Source organism: Panthera tigris, chromosome B3 (assembly GCF_018350195.1).
Source record: "Panthera tigris isolate Pti1 chromosome B3, P.tigris_Pti1_mat1.1, whole genome shotgun sequence".
Taxonomy (NCBI): Eukaryota; Metazoa; Chordata; class Mammalia; order Carnivora; family Felidae; genus Panthera; species Panthera tigris.
Window position 1 is genome coordinate 76,370,061 of NC_056665.1, and position 20,160 is coordinate 76,390,220.

Here is a 20,160-nt window from a genome sequence, read left to right on the forward strand (position 1 = left end):
AAAAAAAAAAAAACACTGTATTTGATACAGTGTTTGAAATCATATTTGAGCATTCAAAGAAATTATTGATATGCATATAATGTTGAAATACTTAAGGGAAAAAATAGTAGGTACACAAAAAGTAAGCAAACAAAAATGAAGTAATTACTAACTGCAGAAAAAAGGGGAAAGCAAGACAAAGGAGACAATTAGAATGCATTACTTCATTCGAAAAGTAGCCATATTGATAATATAACAGTGCTGATATAATGCAAAATTACTGGGTAAGTATGTTGAGAAAATGGAGTGACTACTGTGTAAATACATGAGAACAAGGTAACTAAATACAAGAATAATAAATCTCCAACTAATAAAAAGTGAAATTAATAAAGATAAAATTGATCAATCAATACACAACAGTTTAAAAGTATTATTTAAAAATATGGGGGCGCCCAGTCGGTTAAGCACCTGACTTCGGCTCAGGTCATGATCTCACAATTCGTGGGTTTGAGCCTCATGTGGGGCTCTGTGCTGACAGCTCAGAGCCTGGAGCCTGGAGCCTGCTTCAGATTCCGTGTTTCCCTCTTTCTCTCTGCCCCTCCCCCACTCGTGCTCTGGGTCTCTTTCTCAAAAAATAAACATTAAAAAAAATTTTATGTATTATTTAAAGATATGGAAATGCTATAAGAAACAGCTCCAAAAGTGCAAAGTGACAGCCTCCAGAGAGCAGGACTGTGGAAGATGTCAGGCAGTGAAACGGGAATGCAGTCATTTAGTTTCAATTCTTTCAATTTTTTTTTTTTTGCTTTTTGTGCATATATTATTTAAGCTTTTAAAATCAATCTAAGAAAGTAAATTAGATAAACTGCCTACTTAAAAAGTGAAGTAATACATGACTGATGTCAATTTCTAAACTTTAACTTAGTAATAATCTAAATTACCCAGCACCAGCACTGTTTCACATAAAATCCAGACATGAATTGAAACATATACCTTCAAGTGACAAAACTTTCCTTTTTTCACAATTTGTTATTAAAGAGATATTTTTAATTACCACACATAATCTTGAGTGATCAAATATCATTCCTTACCTTCTCGATGATTAGGTGTTATTATGCATACCAATTATCATACTTGCACCAGATCTCTGGAGTATACAGAACACTCTGTCCTGCATTAACAGCCCTAGGTCTGTCTTTTTTTTACATTTTAAAAGAGTAAAATAAACAAATAAACAAACAAATGTAAAATTTAGAATAATCTGGCTTACTAACAATTCTGGTTAATAAAATTTATTAGAACTTCAAAAAATACTTACAATGCAAAATCAAATTAACATAAAAAATTAGCAAGCAAGCAAGCACAATGTACTTTCTAAGTGCCACTGTCCTAAGCACTTTTCACATAAATTTCAATTCTGTGAAGTAGTCTCCATTTTACAGATATGAAAAGAAAGGCACACAGGGGCAAAGTGACTTTAGTAGTTAATAAGTGAATGAATTGACATTTAAATGCAGGCAATTTCATCCCAGAGGCTGTTATCTTTACTACTATGTTCTACTCAGCATTATAAATCTATTAAACACAATATATAGTCGTTATTTGCAAAACACTTTAGAATCTTATAGGTTCCAAAGGACGTAACTACAAGCTATTATTATGAATGTGTTAGAGATATATGAAAGTGTGTTCAAAATTAATAGAATGCCAAATAATATTTACTTTATAAATTTAAAATGAGAATTTCTCCCACAAAAATTATAAATTGACAAAACAAGAGTTGTACAAACTAAATACTTCCATACATGGTTTGTCATATTTTTATTTTTCCCCTAAAATAAATAATGTATCTGGTTAAAGTCAGTGAAATATTACCAATATAACACAGAAGGAGAAAAAAAAAACATTACCTTTAGAAGAATCACAATATGAAAAGCTTATTAAATTTACTTACCTAATAACAATATTATATGGCAATGATTCTAAGACACATATCCTTCTACACTTTTTTCTTTCTTGGTACATAAAGTAATAGTTTATCTTACAAACAATGGTACTTTTAGACCTAGTTAAATATGGTAACTAACATTACAATATGTCAAGCACTATTCCAATTGCTGTGTATGAACTGCTCTGTATGAATTGCTTTATACATATTTACTAATGTAATCCTCACAATTTTGTGACATAGGTACTATTTCTATTCCTATTTTACACACAAGAAAACTGAAACACAGATTAAGTAAACTGCTGGAGTTTACATAGCTAATGAATGGAAGACAGAAAATTCCAAATTCAGTAGGAAATCTAACTCCAGAAATTTAAAAAAATTCTTTAATGTTTGTTTATTTTTGAAAAAGAGAGAGACAGAGAACGAGCAGGGAAGGGGTAGAGAGACAGACGCAGAATCTGAAGCAGGCTCCAGGCTCCTAGCTGACCGCACTGAGCCTGACGCAGGGCTCGAACTCACAAATGGCGAGATCATGACCTGAGCCGAAGTCAGACACTTAATCAACTGAGCCACCCAGGGGCTCCTAATTCCAGAGACTTTTAAAATATTTTACAGCACTGTCACATCACTACACATAATTCATTCCCTTCCCTGAGACCTGTTAACTTCTAATGCTTTTTTCTTCTCTGAAACTGCAACTGCTTTTAAGTAGAGCATTTTCTGTAAACAGAACCTACTGTTTCTTTGGTTGTATAAGAATAAAGACTAAAATTAAAAGTAGAACTACTTGGTTGCCAGTGAATACGGAGCATAAATGGGACAATTAGTCAGCATTCATTCTTCAATTCCTTGCTCAGCTGCTTCTCACCCTTTCTGTTGTAATCCCCTGGGATATAAACTCTCAACATACTTTCAGTTCTGATGGAAAATGTTTAAGCAGTGAACTGGCATACATGTGATACAGAGTAATAATTATTTTCCAAAAACAAAAGTTTTCCACAACACGATTTCACATCCATGCCTGAAGAAACTATATACAATGGCTACTTTAATAAATAAAGAGTAGTGAAAGAAGAAATGTCAAACAATTTTAATTACAATTAACTTTACTAATAAGTTTTGTGTAGATCTGAGTCATTCTTCTTTGGTACATACGGAGAACCTCAAGCACTGCTAATTAAGGTAAAAATCAAGAAGCCATACTTACATAATTTTGTAACCACATGCTGCTTTATACTGAGACAACATGAGTTACTGAGGGCTCAGTTTGTATTTTTATAGTTTTTATGTACATCATCACTCATTATAGCTCTTTGCAACAGGTACTCCCATATCCGTATTTATACTAGGAAACTAAAAGAGATCAAGCCACTTGCCCAAAGATCACAGTGTTAACAAATGAAATGAAAAGACAAATTCATACTCTATTTGGACTTATTTCAAAGCCTTTGTTCTTTCTCTTACTAAATATGGTAAGTTAGTTAAATGGGTGAAAACTATAACAAAACTGATAGTAAATAACCCTATTACTCTGTAATATATAAACAATGTGGTAAAGGACTATTTTAATTATTAAAATATGTCTAACATGTATGTCTGGTTTAGTGTTTCTGTGAGGTAAAAATGTTAAATCTTTCATATACATAATGTTACAAGTCATTTATGGCTCAACAAAAAAATCATATTAATTTGCAATTTGTACTTATGTAAAATGCTTTAAGTCCTTTTTGATAAAATTATTTTAAAACCTACATGATGAAATTTACTTTAAGGTCTCTGCATTACACATGAGATATGCAAATTGATTTCAGGTAGGGACTGGGTTTTCTCCCATCATAGTATTTTTTTTAAAAAGTGAAACCTTTAAGTACTATACCTGAGTTTTAAATACATTTATGGAAATTTTTCTAAAATGTATCATATATATCCCTAACTTCATAAAACATTAGGTATGCAACTTAAACATTTCTGATACAGTAAGATCATCACTGTGAGCATCAGTAATTATACTGTGTGGCAAGGTAGTGTAAATAACAAAAGATAAAACGCAAGAGCTATTGAAGTCAGGAGGAGCTGTCACCTTGTTAAGTCAATACTGAGAAAATTCACTTCTGTCATTGGCCTTTCTGTCTGGAAAAAAACCACAATAGCTGTTTGACTTTGCTCTTCATCTATACGCACTGTACCTGGACTCTTGCACTTCTGCAATAACAAAATGTTATCATTTTTAATATCTAGGTAGCTATTTGACTTATCCTCTACCCCAAAACAGATGATGGGCAACTATCCTGTGGCTAAGACTTTCACTATTTTACAGTGCTGCCCTTGAGGTCTGTTAAGCACCCTTTCCGCTTGCAAGATTACAAAGACATTCTGTCCTCCAGGGGCTTCTTTCTGTGCCACAGTATCTGCTGTTGTCCCAGTACAACAGTGCTTGCACACCTGCTCCCACAGTCCACCACTCTCTACTCTTTTCTTTCCCTTACCTTTTTTCTTTCTTGTCTTATTCTAGATCTGTCTTATTACTTCTTGGCTTCCATATATAAAAGACCAAAAGTTCAGTATGATATGAGGCCAAGACACTCTAAGAGACTGCATAGACAAAGAAAAAAGGCAGACCATGCTCATTCATTTGTGCAATCTAGCACTGAACACTGTTCTACAGTAAGGACCAAATGATACTGGATGGAAATGAACTAACTACATAATAAAAAGAAGTCACTAACAAATGAAACTAACTTAAAACCAGGACCACCACATTTTCTTTTTAATCTTCTTTAATCCCTGATTGTACTGAAAATGTGACACAAGAAAAAAGGAGCATGAGAACACAAAGTAAAGATAAAGTTCTTAAATAAAGAAAGACATTATAGGGGCACCTGGGTGTCTAAGTCGGTTAAGTGTCTGTCTGACTTCGGCTCAAGTCATGATCTCAGGACTTGTAAGTTCAAGCCGGGCATTGGGCTCTGTGCTGACAGCTCAGAGCCTGGAGCCTGCTTCAGATTCTGTGTTTCCCTCTCTCTGCTCCTCCCCCACTCACTCTCTCTCTCAAAAATAAAATAAACAACAAAAAAAGAAAGACATAAAATGGGCATTCATATAGAAAAAAAAACATAGTAACTCAGAAATCGATCTATGATCATTATACAGCATTTAAATGAGCAAAAGGAAAGAAAATACAATAAAACTGAAAAACTGGTAGGAAAACATGCTGCATGGAGGAGAAAGTCACAGATGAAAATATAATTTGAACAAAACTACATGAATTACATGAATGATGAAATACTGTTTCAGAATCATGGTAAAGTAAAAAACAAAAATGTCATAATGTTATGTTTTGACATAACAAAACAGCTAACCAAATCTTAATGCCATGGTTAAAGAATTTAAGCAGAGTTTAAGGTTAGACACAGGGTACATAACAGATTTGCAACTTCTAAGAAAATATTATATCTATTTTGAAGGCTATTAACAGAACTATTCTATATTATCAGTAGCTTCAAATTCCAGGTCTAGTTCATTGTCACCAGAACAAGAATTACCATTAAAAATCAACTGTATGCAGACTGCTATATACATGTGTTTTCTAGTCTGGCTTCAGTGGTTACAACTAAGTACCTAGGGAAAGTGATTTAACTTTTTTTCTGTGTGTGCTTTAGTTTTTTATATGTAAGAATAGACCCAGGGGCACCTGGGTGGCTCCGTCGGTTAAGTATCTGACTTCGGCTCAGGTCATGATCTCAGGGTTCTTGGGTTCAAGCCCTGTGTCAGGCTCTGTGCTGACAGCTCAGAGCCTGGAGCCTGCTTTGGATTCTGTGTCTCCCTCTCTCTCTGCCCCTCCCCCATTCTCTCTCTCTCTCTCTCTTTCTCTCTCTCTGAAAAATAAACATTAAAAAAAAAAGAATAGACCCTACTTCATAAAATTACTGGCCAGAACGAATAATATGTAGTGTGTTGAATATAGCCTTATAAACAGTAAGTGGTCAATAAATGTTAGCTGTATTATTATCACTATTGTTATCATTTTGCTACATTCTGTCCCTTATTATCTACTATTTTACCTCTTAACTAATATGAAAATTAATCCCATAATATGACCGAGACTATGAAAGCAAAAACTATAGTTCTAAAAGTAAAATAACAGACACTGAGAAAGAAGACCCATTATAATTATTCTTTCTTACTTGGTATTTCTTATTGACATTGGTAATTTCCATTATCAATAAAAATTAGAAGACAACAGGAGTGATCATAATAAGAGATCAGAAAAGCAAATAGAGCCATTCACATACTTTTTAAAGGGCTAAATGCTACTTTTTAAAATCTTCCCTAAGAGACCAATCTTTAGACAAACATATTTTTCTTTTGCCTCTCCCAAAAGTAGAACCTCATATATTTCTTCAGTAGTACTCAGAAGTATCTCTCACAGAAAATGAGTTCAATGAATGACTAGAAAATGAAAAAAAATCCATTTAATTTCCTATAAAAATACTTTCCTTTAATTTAGCTCACTTTTCCCAATAAACTTCACAAAAAAGATGCTAAGTTATAATCTAAACAGCAACTGTATTAAAGTCTATGTACTTTTGATTTAAATGTTAAAATCTAAAATAATATACAGTATAATCAATTTTAAATGTAATTTATGAAGAATGCTTTTAGAAAAATTTATTTATAGTTTCTCTTATTTGCATTATCCTACAACATTTACACATCTTGTTTGATTTGAATAGTTTGGTAGTGGTTAAAGTAACCTAATCTGGACAACTGTTAATAAGATCACTTCTATTATGCACATGGTTATTTTATACCTGTTTCATTTCCACTCTTCTGCTTCATTAACTTTCCATTTTCTCAAATCTATTAAATCTGAAGTAGCTATCTCAAAAGGAAAAACATCTGAACATCTTAAGCAATTTTTTTCTTGCTCAAGATGAACCAGTTATGCTTTTTCTTATTTAATAGTTTTCCATTTGGTAATCAATAAAGCTCTCCTGCACTACTGTGTCTTTACTGAGAAAAGCTTGGCAAATACTGTATTATGTTTATTTCTGCATGCATTTGTAACGCCTGAAGAGTTTCTTGATATTTACGAGGTGACAAATCCTAACAAAAATACTGACAGGATTGCTATGAGAAAGTTAAGGGAAAGATGGCTATAAGGAAGGATCTGCTGGGATGTTAGAAAAAAAACTAAGCAGATAACATTGGGATAACAGGAGAGATGTAGGGAAAATAGAAAATAGATTTTTTTTGTAAAGGAATCCCAGTGCACTTATGACCTGTTTTTGACACATACTGCTAACTCTACAGTATAGTAATGGTTATTATATCTTCTTTCTCAAGACTCCTTGCAGATACGAATTCAGGATTCCATTTCTTTATATATACCACCAATGATCAACAAAATGAATACTATTTAGAACAAATATTTGTAGATGAAGAATCTAAACTCACATGCAAGCAGTGTTGTACAATGTAGAGCATGGACTCTGGAGTCAGATAGATCAATCTGTATAAAGATCAACCTTCTTCAGTTACAGCTGCATGACTTAGGTCAGGTAACCTCATTTCTGAAATGGTTTTAATACATGTACTGACTACAAGAGTACCTAGGGGAAACAGGTAAGATAATTTGGTATAAAAAAATATAGCATTCTTTATATATTACAAAATAGTACATTAGATAATCAGATCAGCTTTTCTGCCTGAAACATCTAAAGATACTGGGGAAAAATACTAACACATTCTTCAATGGCATTGGTTAGCTAGCAAGACAGTAATATATATCGAAGTCAAGACCTAAATGAATGCAGGAACCCAGATGAGTAAGTAGAACATTTGAGAGCATATTCACTTTGAGTACATTTGATGAGCCAAGGTAATCTGAGCTTCTGTCTTTTTATCTTCCTGACCATAAGGATTAGGAAAAAAAAAAAAAAAGCACAGAGTATGTCCAAGGTGGACAGCCTAGGAAGAGTCCCCAATAATCCTGACACCAATACAGTGTAAGAGTTAAACAGAAACATCTTTTCATTCTGACAAGTCCCCCAGCACATACACTTGGAAAGTGTGGAGGAGGAATTTCTGGGAATTCATAACTACAAGTCCACTTTCAAGCAGGTTTTCAGCCTGAATTCAGACCTCTGTAGTTCAAATGACCTCAAGCCAAGAATTCAGTTTCAAGTTGTCCCAATTAGGATTGACCACAGCCACCTTACAAGAGTAAATGCAACATCACTCTGAAGGAAACCACCTTTATCCAAGGTTTCAAAAATTCCTACATGAACTATAACAAAAATTAACAACAAAAAATTTACAAAATGCACAAGGAAGCATGGCTACAGCCAGCAGAAAAAAGAAACAGAATTATCACAGAGAATTTAAAATAAGTATGTAGAGTCTTGTAAACATATGGGCAAAGAAATCTGAAAAAGAATCAAACAACACTTCTAGAAATGAAAAATCACTGAAATGAAAGAACCGAGGAAAGTATCTTGCATATAGAATATCATACTACATTTTAATTCATTTCTTCCCCATTTTCCTCCCCCAAAACACAAACATTTTGATTGAATGAACAGGAAATGTGAATTATTTAAAAGCCTGAATTATAGTCTGCATTTGCATGCAGTTTATTAGATCATATTTCTTGACAACAAAACAGATGATTAAAATATTAACAAAGACCAAGAAGTGGATAAGGATGATATAGTTGAGTGTTAAAGAATGTTTCCAATCTAATTTCTAAAAATTACATGTGCATAGCAATCTTATTTCTTTATCTAGAAAATTCTGTTTATCATGGAAAGTAACTGGACAAGACTCAGATCTAGGTATACAAACTATCAAAAAGTTCAAAGCGGCAAAATTTAAGACGTAAAACTTGCCCATTATTAATGACGAATAATTACCACACCCAATTTCAACTACTGTAATACTTGAGAAAGTAGCCTAAGGCAATTTTCTAATTGAAAAGAATTAGTCCCAGATTGTTTCAAATCTTTAGTTCCTCAATAGTATACTATTTCTTTGTGATCTTCAGTATCATAATGAAATAAGCCCAAATAATTTTGAAGTTCTGATTCAATACAGAAATAGGAGTCCATTGTTTTCATTACTTAATGGCTTTACAACTTCCATTCTTGGTTCTTTATATGAAAGGATCTACAACAGTAAATGTCAAAAAAGGTAACAGGAGGAAATACTTTTCTCCCTCACTAAAGATATAAATTATTATTTCCAAAAACTGAGTTGACTAAAGTTATCCATCCTCAGTCACTGTGATTGTAGCACTGCAAATCTCAGCACTGAAAATCTCATCACTTGACTGCAGTTGTCAAGGTGAACTTCTCAGCAAAACAGATTAAGGAGGGCTATTATCTATATAATATATATGTACACTTATATACAAATATACAGACACATTTACATGCACATATACATATATATTCTAAAACCACAGATAAAAGTTGCAGTGGCCTTTTGTTCCCAAAACAACACATAAGGGTAAATCACTCTGGCACAACTATCATCTCCTAAATCACCTCTTCAGGAAGCAGTGTTACGATACTGTAATATGCAGAAATAGAATCTTCCATAAGTTTTATAGTATGTGGGCACTTTACCTTTTAAAATAATTCCAAACAGGCCTAAGTTCAATGTATCATTCATGTTCTCCCTCATTTAATCCTCCTAAATTCTGTGAAATGCTTCTTTTCACAGATTATAAATACGCATAAGTATTGTTCCTGGTCAGTCTACTGACCACATATATATGGAAGTAGATGGGTTACAGAATTTGTTCTCTCCCTTCCTCTATATCAACTCACACCTGACTTACAGATTAGTGAAGTAGAGAGCAAAGACTGGTGACGTGTTATTTTGGATTAGAGACTAAACAATATGGATTAAAAGATTTTGACACAGGGGCGCCTGGGTGGCTCAGTCGGTTAAGTGTCTGACTTCGGCTCAGGTCATGATTTCGCAGTCTGTGAGTTCAAGCCCTGCATCAGGCTCTGTGCTGATAGCTCAGAGCCTGGAGCCTACTTCAGATTCTGTGTCCCTCTCTCACTCTGCCGCTCATCTGCTCCTGCTCTCACTCTTAAGAATAAATAAGACATTAAAAAAAAAAAGATTTCGATACATATGTAATATAATGAATAATTATGCCTTTCATATTGCCTGCGGTTTTGGAAACTAGAATCTGAAGAAGGGAAGAAGGAGGAAATAAGTATCTTACATTCTAAAGAGAACAGAGAACAACTGAGATCAGACAGTCTCTCTTTGGGAGTACCCTGCCACTGTGGTGTTGCCAAACAAGGGAATGATCTCTACATGCTGAGGGTACTCAAAAGAAAGAGACTACATTTTCATTAAGATCTTATGTCAAATATTAGGGATACACTGTAAGTAAAGGTGATATGGTCTGTATTATCAATGAGCTAGTAGTTTACTCTGCTAGATAAGATTTACAATTGCAATGAACATTAAGAACAGAATGCTTCATGAGCATAAAAGAAGGGTGCCTTAACTAGATTTTCATGGTCACGAAAGACTTTATAAATGATGACATATATAAGTAGGAACCTTAATGATACATAGGAATACTGGTGTGTGTGTGCACATGTGTGTGCACGCGCATGTGGATATGTTGTGTGTGTTTCATTTAATAAAGGATTAAGATGGAAAGAAAACCAACTATTTCTGGAAAGAAGAGTAAAAGGGCAAATCATGTGAACCATATTAAGGAACTTGTACTTTTAGGGCAAGGTAACAGAAAGATTGTAAATAAGGTTTAAATAATCAGCTTTAAGGGCACCTGGGTGGCTCAGGTCATGATCTCACAATTCATGAGCTCGAGCCCTGCGTCAGGCTCTTTGCTGACAGCTCGGAGCCTGGAGCCTGCTTCAGATTCTGTCTCCCCCTCTCTCTGCCCCTCCCATGCTCATGCTCTGTCTCTCTCTGTCTCTAAATAATAAATAAATGTTAAAAAAAAAATAAATAATCAGCTTTTTTTGAAATACATGAAATCTATGATGAGAACTACACAAATTAAAGTTCAAAACAGTTTTGAGCTAAACATATGGTCTTAAGAATGATCTGAACAAAGGTAATAAAGTCAGAAAAAACTATAGGAGCAAGGACAAAATCTAATGTAATTTTACATTGAGGGGATGATTTAAAAAAGAGAAACTCCTCAAAATGCTTAAGAAGACACAGTTAGAAAGACAGTAAGAGAAACAGAATCTTACGATGTCAACAAAGTCAAAGGAAGAAAAGTATCAAGAGAGTGATTATCAACATGGAATACTCCAGAAAATTAAGAAGGTGATGACTAGATAATTGAAAAAGTTATTTCAGTGAGTTAAAGAACTAAGAGATAACAAAACTTTAAGAGAGTTGAATAACTTCAGGAGCATTGAATGTTGAGAAAACGGAAATTCAGCATACAGATTATGCTTTCAAGAAAATTTGCAGAGGGATGAGAGGCGTAACCATAAGAGAATTATCAGAATCAAAGAAAGGATGTAGTGTTTTGTACTTTAAGATAAATAAGAACTGAAGAGATTTCTAAGCCAAAGAGAAGGATCTAATGAAAAAAATAAAAAGATCCAAAAGAATGAGATAATAAAACAAGAGTCTAAAAAAGGTAAAAAGAAACAGGCTGAAATATAGCCTCAAAAGATGAAGAGAGAATTCCATCTCAAAAGATAAATGTAAGAAAAGATTAAAAGCAAAGTTACAGAGTAATATAAAGTATAAAAGAAGTTAATGGAGGTCTGTGAAGATGATCTCAAGAAACTGAAGCAAGTTCATTTACAGAGTATGAAGGTGTTGGGTGAATTGCTAGGCTGACAAAGATGGAAAGTTTGAAGCACAGGCACAGGATAGAAAGCTAAATGGAGATTACTGAAAGAAAAAAAAAACAAACATGAGCTGGCTCAATTGGAAATAATATGCTATGCTGAATAGCAGAATCAGTTGGTCCAATTTTAGTCTTTTATCTAGGGATGCTCAGTGACCTCAGAGCAAAAGTACAAAAAGTGGATGACAATAAAAGTATGAGGCTGAGCAACATCAGACCCTACACTTTTATCTTAAATAATGACAGTTCAAGAAAACAAGGATTACACATTTTTAAAGATTTTCAAGAACAGAAATGGATACCATAAAACTAGAAAAAGTAAAACAGTAATGATATGGTTAGTGTAGAATGTAACACATTCACTGCTACTTTGGTAATGTCACTCATATTTAATTTCAAATCATTTAATTCTGATAGTTTCCATACACATCGTTCTCTTTAACAAAGTCTTAATATAAAGCTATATTTTGCAGCAAACAACTTTTGGTTCCAGCTTTAAACAGAGCCATACAAATGAATGGTTACTTAAAACTTAAAAAAAAAATGTTATCAGAAAATAGTTACCTAATAACTTCACATTTTTAAAGTTAGCCAGCTACTCCAAACATAATGCCTTTTAATATTAAAAAATGCTAACTATATTGTCAAATATGTCCTAGGTAAATTCTAACTAAATAATTCTCTGACAACTGCAAATACCCTCTACCATATAGGTGTTTTGATCATCCATATAGGTTTGAGTATGTAATAACTAGAGATTTAGAAAGTCGTTTTAACATATTATATGCAATTAGATTTAAAATAAATAAAACTCCAAATTATTTGACACAACTAAAAGACCCTCTAGCCAGACACTCCAGCTTCATTTCATATCCTCTCTCTGAGAGGATATTTGGTCTTTAATATCTCTGCACATAGCGAAATGCCCACTATGCAATTCACACTTAATAAATATTTGCTAGCTAAGTACATAAATAAGTAAATCTTTACTTCACATCTTTAACTTAGTCAATACCAAATTTATAGAAACAATATCAAGTTATGAATCAGCAATTAGGTTACAATTCCAGTTATATTTCATTCTCATATATAACTTTTATTAAATATAACCATAGTCTATGCTTTATTTGCTTATGCAGACAAATCTTAAAGCTATTTTACACAGATGAAAATTTAAAAGCATGACTTGAGTATGCTGAAACCAGCCAATGATGTAATAATACTTTAAAAATAAATTTTAATTAAAAAAACTTCAAAATGAGTAAAATATGGGAAAACTGCTTTCACTGAAAGGATTTTTTGACAACATAATATGATATGATAAAAAGAGAATGGGCTTTGGAATCAGAAAAGCCTATATAAAATCTGTCTCTATCACCTGTATGAAAATAGTATCATATAGATATTTCCAAAATAGTATGTAAGAATGATGTGCAAACTCACATCTCACATAAATGAGCACTAATAATACTAAGGAATGATTTAAGAAAGAAGTATGTAATTACTAAGCATGCCAAAATAAAATGTTTTAAGTCACAAATTTTAAGCTAAAATTTTGAGCCACAAAAATCAAATTTCAATGTTGCATGTAAAAATGAAATCAAATGCATACACACATTCTTGCCCCTAAATTCCAGGAGGCCACATCCATCAGCTTTCCTTCCTCTACTGAAACTTCCTCTACTGAATCATCTATACATTGACAGGTATACAGATTGATTTTATCTTATTCTGGCAGATTATTTCCAGAGATCAAAGATCTTTTGCCAGGAAGACATACCAATGAAATGTATAATTAGAAAGAAATCAAAATTGTTATACATAATTATTTATTGAAAATATATTAGCACTATAAAAACTCAATTATTTTTTTCTCCTTGTGTTTGAAATAATACAATTTCCTTTAATAACTGACTTCAGAATGAGAAACATAAAATAGTAAAGTGAAAACTAATTGATTTAAATTAGAAAGAGAAATGAAGTCCATTAACTAGAATAATATTTCATGGACAGACAGCAAAATGAGGAAGTTCCCAGTTGACAAGCATAAAAGTATCTCAAAATATTTTATAGGAAAACAATTACCACTCAGGTAATTTATTTTTTTAGGTGTGTATTTTCTTTAAGGTATAATCCTCAAAAAAAGATGAAGTTTTGATTTGGCACAATATTCCAAATGGTTCAGTATATATTTAATCATCATTCACAATGTATATATTGTTTACATTTTAAACGAACAGTTTGCATTTTAAACTATGTCCTCAACATTCAAAAGATTCAATTTTGATACAATCCAATGAACTGGCATTATTTAGAATTTTCTTAATTCTACTGCTTCATATTTATTCTCTGAAAATCAATTCCTGCAGGTATAAAACATTTATGCTACTATTATGATTGTACTGATACTTATAATCCTTAGAATACAGATTATTTCCTATAGACTTCCCTATAACATAAAATTAAACATGAATCTAGATTTCCCATTGCTTTATCTTTTGAAACAATGAACAATTCGAGGGCTCAGTCTGGTCAATCCAGTAACTAGGACAGGTTACTTTCTGTCACTCTCCAGAGTTTTAACACTGAACTCACAGCTAACTACATCTTTCCTTGATTCTGCACCTGGGTAAGCAGAACAGAATGCATTTTTACAATATTTACTTTGTTTTTAATATATGCTTTTGGCTTTCACATTAGGCAAATAATCTTGAACAAAGTCGGAATTATGATGGATTCAATGTAAACTTTAACAGAAAGAGAGAAAGTAAGGATGACTCCAAGATTTTTGGCCTTAGCAGCTGTAAGGATGAGGTTGCAATTAAGATAGAGAAGATGGTGGGAGAAGTAGATTTGAAGATTTGAAAGATCAGAATATTTCATTCTAACATATTTATTAGACATACAAGTGATACCCAGTAGGTAACTGCATCATTAGTCTAGAGATCAGATGAAAGGTCCAGAATGGATATAAACATTTGGTAGTCATGGAAGAACAGATGGTTATTTAAAGCCATGACACTGAATATGAATAGGATCTCCAAGGGTGTAAACATGTACAAGAAAAAGTATGGAGCGGTCCAAGGACTGAGCTCAGGAAAATGAGAAGAAACCAGCAAAGGAAACTGGAAGCTGCAATCAGTGAGGCAGAGGTGTGCTCAAAGCAAAATGAAATGCTTTAAAGAGAAGACAGTGATCACTGTCAAATGCTGTTGACTGGTATACTGATAACATAAGAAGAAGAAAGAATTGCTAAAACATTCCTGAGTAGCTAAGAGGGAATGAAATCTAGAATAAAAATGGAGGATTAGCCTTTGGTATGGGCAGGGACAGTTTATCGGAATAAGAGAAAATACAGACTACATAGGCACTGATGTAGTTAGGTGGCTAGATCTGGTGATGGGAGCTTACGAAATTTCTTTTAATTACTTTTATTTTCTCAGTGAAACAGGACGTAAGATCATCAATCAGGATGACAGTGAAAGTTTTGGAATTAATACTTAAAGTCATCATATATGGTGTAGCCTGCTGCCCTAGTTCTAAAAGAGTGAAAATGCTGCAGGTGACAAGGAAGTTGGAGCTATTTTCAGCTTTCACAGACTATCTCAAATTTCAATAATTCCTCAACCCATACCCTAATATAATCAGAGATAATCCTCAGTCTCCTCTACCCTCGACTAATACAGATTCCTCTTCCATAAACTGCCAACATTCAATATTACACTCAATCTAATCAGATTTCAAACACTCTCAACATCTCTATGTGTTCTAAGTATCTAAGAATAAATCCATCACTCTAAAGATTAGGCCCACAAATTTAATTATTATGGAATTAAATAAACTTTAGCAAAGTTTCTCGCTTCATTTTTTCCTAAAACATTTAGTACTCTTACATATTCAAAGGTGTAACATTCTAAATATTTAATTGAATTTACTCTGTACTATGGCAGATATTCACTAAGGTTTTATACTTTCCACAAAGCAGTAAGAATCGATATGATCTTAAGTATATTTATTGCCCTTAAAGTCACAGTCACACACAAAAAATCATATACACAATTGTTTTTGCTATGGGATTAGACAAATCCTAAATATTTAACATATAAATATATCTAATATGCAAGGCACTTGAATACATTAAGTTTACACACTGATGATAACAAAATATACACACATCATAAAAAATTTTTCACCATAATGGTAATCAAGAATTTTTGTGATAAGTCATGGAAAATATGAATATTTGTTAAGGAATGGAAAGTAATATGCTATGACCCCAAAACATACTCTTAGTAAAACTATACCACTAAATTTTAGAGGATCTTCCCTGAAAGTTGCATGAACATGAACTACATTGCTTTACAAAAGCAATTAAAACAATGTTTTAAGCTAAAAACGGCTGAAAAATAAGTCTTGAACGATCACCTATATTACTAAACATCTAGCTTCATCATTTAATACACTATGACTTTCTTTTTGACTAACAGGTAAAGGATTTTCAGAAGTCTCAGTATCTTGAAAAAGATCATGAAAGAAGTATTAAATATTCTATATACCATTTGATTTCTTATTAAATATTTTTAACATTTTATATTTGAATGTACAAAGATGAAGAAAGGAGGGTTTAATAAATTATGTTAATTTTCAAGAGTCTTAAATACAATGAAGCCCATGTGCTTCATATGAGATTATAATATGCTTCAATATTATAAATCCTTATCTCTAGTTTTCAGGTCAATCATATGGGTAAAAAATAAACAACAAGGCTCTGTGTACCCTCAGGGGTATCACAAAACACATTTTTAAGCTATGTACATAAAAATGTTCACATAAAAATATCCACATAGTTGTGACTGGGAGGACACCTTAGAGTATTTAGAAGTTCTACAAATCCATTAACCAACAGAGGTGATTTGCTGCAAATTCATCCCATTTATAACAATGAATATCACTTGTAATTATCTATTCAAATACAAATATATATGACAATTGTATCTAAAAATTGAATTGAATATATAAGATATATAAAAATATAAGAAGGCATTTATAAAGTCAAAATGAATATACACCAAATTATTTATATTATTTTAAAGGGATGGGATGAAAAATGAGCTTTCACTTTCTATGTATTGCTTATATTTTAATAACAATCAATTATTAAAAGAAAAAAGCAATTTTGAAAGAAAAACTCCTTATAGCAATGTTTTCCTTTTTAGAGCCACATTTCTATAGTTTATTTTACATTAAAATGTCTGCTGTATATTTAGTGTTATAAATGTAACAGATATGGGAAAGAAAAAATTTAAAAAGATGGTTATAAAATGCTTATATGGCAGGTATTATGTGACATACTTTTACATCTTCCCTTTTGTGGTACCCGGAACAACTTATGACTGTGTGAGGAGTACTAATATTTCCATTAGACAGATGAAAAAATTATAGATCCAAGGACCTGACAAAAAAAATCATACAGCTATTAAATGTCGAGATCGGATAAACTCTGCTCTGACACCACACGGTCCCTGAGGGTCTTGCATTCCATTCTACATACCCAGAAGGCATTAAAAAGCACTGAGCTGATTTAACAATTTCTTTCTTTTTTTAAGTTTATTTATTTTGAGAGAGAGAAAGAGAGAGAGAGAGACAGTGAGTGAGTACGGGAAGGGCAGAGAGAGAGAAAGACAAGCAGACTCTGCAGGGTCAGCACAGAGGCCGATGAGGGGCTGGAACTCATGAGCCACAAGATCATGACCTGAGCTGAAATCAAGAGTTGGATGCTTAACTGATTGAGCCACCCAGGTGCCCCTGACTTGATAATTTCTTAATAAACTTCACTATCTAACACCCAACACATTTTTTTCCTCATGAAAAATTTTATTATAGGAAGTACTGTCATATTTATTTGACTAGATCTTTCTAACTTCATGTATAATTTAACAAATCTCTACAGTGGTTATATACGACTTAAAAAGTAAAAGCAAAATCATAAGTGCCAAACTGAGAATAATTAAATAACCTCACAAAAATAATTTCATAGATAAGGTGAAATGTCAAACTACCTTAGAGGTCTAATATCAATAGGAAGATGGAAAAGTACATAAAAGATATCAAAATTCAATGTTTACAGAGATCTGGTCAAGACAGAAAACTTGTTTTTATGTCTCCATTTTGTTTAATTATTACAGCTTTTCTTTTGATGGCAAAATTCAAATTTGTAAGATTTCCTTATTATGTGAATAGGGCCAAAAATTATTAAGCCATCAAAAAATCTATTATTTCCCAGTGATTGACCAATGAATGCAGCATTTTGGTGAACCTTACTTAAATTTTGAATACTGTATTTCTGAAATCAACTTTGTAAGTAGTCTAATGCAAAGAGGTACAGAATAACAGTTAAAAAAAAAAACAGGTTCATCATTAACTTGGTATACCACATATCATTTCAACTTTCACTGTCTTTCTTACTTTTCCTGAACTGTAAACAGAAATAAGAATTCTTGCCTACATTGAAATTTTAAGAATTGAAATAAGTGATAGAATGTAAGAGCTAACTAAGCCATGATTAATAAACTACTTTTATATACCACTTACTTTTATTAAGTAACTTTTAGTTAATTGGTTTTAGACTTTTAAAAACAAGACTATCACTTTTCCCATTAACGATAATAGAGATAGTTTAAATACTCACATAAATTCAGAGCCAGGCTCGTTAAAAGATACTGCACTTAGATAACTATTTCTTGAAACATCTCTCTGAGTTAAAATTTCTTCAAAATTTTCCTCAAGCAGAACTGCATTTGTCCTGCATAGTTTAAGTGGCCAAAAAATGTTCATATCCTTTACCTAAATTATTTATCCCTTGAAATCACCTAAATTATCCCCATCACATTGCAGTTTCTACTTATTTTTTTAAGTTTATTTTGAGAAAGAAAAAGAGAGAGACAGCAAGCAGGAGAAGGGCAGAGAGAGAAGAGAGAGAGAATCCCAAGGGTTCTGTGCTGGAAGCAGGACTCAAACTCACAAACTTTGAGATCATGACCTGAAAAGAAATCAAGAGTTGGACACTTAACTAACTGAGCCACCCAGGCGCCCCTCTACTTATTTTTAATGCAGTCTGCTGAATTATTTGATGGGCCTTAAGAAAAATTTTCAGTAAAATCAATATTTTTAAAAGAGAAAAGAAAAAAATTATGTTCAAGAAAGCTGCAATATGATTTCAAAGTTGAGTATTTTCTTGTAAAGGGCAATAATTTATTTCAGTTTGTTTCAAATAGCTTCAGTGCCAAGACTCTAGAACCTCAAAGCTTTTCCTGCCAACATATGTACATTCCCTAAAAGTAAAAATACTGTTTTCGATTCTTATTTATTTTGCTAAACTATTGTTTGCCATATAAATATATTAGCATTATTATTCCTTGACAAAAAAAACAACATACAGGATTGCTATTCACATCGATAATCATCTGTCAAACTATATACTATTTATAATACTTTCATTAACTTTCACAAACTTCAGAGAATAAGTTACTAACACATATCCCATGTAGATAATTTTAACAGAGAAAAGATTTTTACAAGGACTGAAAACAGGGATTTACAAAGTAAAGGGTCTGTCAGCATTCTAAGCCCACCAGCATGAAACTATATACTAAGAGTAGCAGCCTTCCACTGTAAAATTACTAATTTTAGTAATACAGTACATTAAACATGCCATTTGAGATATATGCCAACCTAAACTGCCACATATGGCATATCTTTCTTATTATCACAGTTTGTGTTTTCATATCCAGAGTCATTCTAGTTCTTAAACAAGATGTCAAATATACCAATTTAGCTAAAAACGTGATAAAGCTTTCAGAGGAACATACCTTTCCTTAAACAAAATAGGTATACGCTTCAGAAGAAATTTAAAATATTACTGTAAAGAAAATATGGCTGGAAGTTTCTAGTTTAGAAGATGTTTGTAAATGCAAAATAGAATATGATTTCAAAGACAGAATTCATAAAAGATGTTCCATTTAAATAAACGTTACTTTGAAACAATTCACAACCCAAAATTCTTCAAAATTTTTCTCAAAGAGAATTGTACTGCCTCTGCAAAAAATGTATGCAGTTGTCTTACCTATATTATTTATCCCTTTTAAGAACAAGTCATGATATCATACCATGATATGTATATCAATTTGAAGGCAGAGATTTTGCTTATGCTTCCTTTTTGTATTGAATTCAACTTTGAGTTATACGACTGGTATTATTGAATTATGAATAGCACTTAAATAAAGATTACACAGTGAATATTTTCATTTCAAATCCCCATCTGGTGCTTAATGTCACTTCAGCTGTTCAATTCTTTAATGTTTCT

At 32.4% G+C, this 20,160-nt stretch overlaps 1 protein-coding gene across 7 annotated transcripts in view; it reads right to left on the reverse strand.

Moving 5' to 3' along the window:
• The window catches only part of NOVA1 (NOVA alternative splicing regulator 1), a 149,141-nt gene that overhangs the window by 114,581 nt on the left and 14,400 nt on the right, over nt 1-20,160 (reverse strand). For 2 of the 7 annotated variants that reach the window (XM_042989487.1, XM_042989485.1), the window contains one exon: nt 7,388-7,542. The exons of 4 other annotated variants lie outside the window; for them this stretch is intronic. The gene's annotated coding sequence lies outside the window, so the exon portion shown is untranslated. Of the gene's footprint in view, nt 1-7,387; nt 7,543-20,160 lie in introns of those variants that run through there. One more of the 7 variants, XM_042989492.1, reaches the window with a different exon arrangement.